Source organism: Dermacentor andersoni, unplaced genomic scaffold (assembly GCF_023375885.2).
Source record: "Dermacentor andersoni unplaced genomic scaffold, qqDerAnde1_hic_scaffold ctg00000051.1, whole genome shotgun sequence".
Taxonomy (NCBI): domain Eukaryota; kingdom Metazoa; phylum Arthropoda; class Arachnida; order Ixodida; family Ixodidae; genus Dermacentor; species Dermacentor andersoni.
Window position 1 is genome coordinate 421354 of NW_027314764.1, and position 1749 is coordinate 423102.

Sequence of the window (1749 nt, forward strand, 5' to 3'; positions counted from 1 at the left end):
CTAACCTAACCTAACCTCACCTCACCTAACCTAACTTAACCCAACCTAACCTAACCTAACCTAACCTAACATCTAATCTAATCTAACATCTAACGTAACATCTAATCCTAAACTAACCTAACCTAACCTAACATCTAATCTATTCTAACATCTAACATCTAACTTAACATCTAATCTAATCTAACATCTAACACCTAACCTAACCTAACCTAACCTAACCTAACTAACCTAACCTAACTTAACCTAACCTAACCTAACCGAACCTAACCTAACCTAACCTAACATCTAATCTAATCTAACATCTAACATCTAATGTAACATCTAATCCTAAACTAACCTAACCTAACCTAACCTAACATCTAATCTATTCTAACATATAACATCTAACTTAACATCTAATCTAATCTAACATCAAACACCTAACCTAACCTAACCTAACCTGACCTAACCTAACCTAACCTAACCTAACCTAACCTAACCCAACCTAACCTAACCTAACCTAACCTAACCTAACCTAACCCAACCTAACCTAACCTAACCTAACGTCTAATCTAGTCTAACATCGAACATCTAACTTCCCATTTATTATAATCTAACATCTAACATCTAACCTAACCTAACCTAACCTAACCTAATATAACCTAACCTAACCTAACCTAACCTAACCTCACCTCACCTCACCTAACATAACCTAACCTAACTTAACCCAACCTAACCTAACCTAACCTAACCTAACATCTAATGTAACATCTAATCCTAAACTAACCTAACCTAACCTAACCTAACATCTAATCTATTCTAACATATAACATCTAACTTAACATCTAATCTAATCTAACATCAAACACCTAACCTAACCTAACCTAACCTGACCTAACGTCTAATCTAGTCTAACATCGAACATCTAACTTCCCATTTATTATAATCTAACATCTAACATCTAACATCTAACCTAACCTAACCTAACCTAACCTAATATAACCTAACCTAACCTAACCTAACCTCACCTCACCTCACCTAACCTAACCTAACCTAACTTAACCCAACCTAACCTAACCTAACCTAACCTAACATCTAATGTAACATCTAATCCTAAACTAACCTAACCTAACCTAACCTAACATCTAATCTATTCTAACATATAACATCTAACTTAACATCTAATCTAATCTAACATCAAACACCTAACCTAACCTAACCTAACCTGACCTAACCTAACCTAACCTAACCTAACCTAACCTAACCTAACCTAACCTAACCTAACCTAACCTAACCTAACCCAACCTAACCTAACCTAACCTAACCTAACATCTAATCTAATCTAACATCTAACACCTAACCTAACCTAACCTAACCTAACCTAACATACCCTAACCTAACCTAACCTAGCCTCACCTCACCTAACCTAACCTAACCTAACATCTAATCTAATCTAACATCTAACATCTAACCTAACATCTCATCCTAACCTAACCTAAGCTAACCTAACCTAACCTAACCTAACCTAACCTAACAACCTAACCTAACCTAACCTAACGTGTAATCTAGTCTAACATCGAACATCTAACTTCCCATTTATTATAATCTAACATCTAACATCTAACCTAACCTAACCTAACCTAACCTAATATAACCTAACCTAACCTAACCTAACCTAACCTCACCTCACCTAACCTAACCTAACCTAATATCTAATCTATTCTAACATCTAACATCTAACTTAACATCTAATCTAATCTAACATCTAAC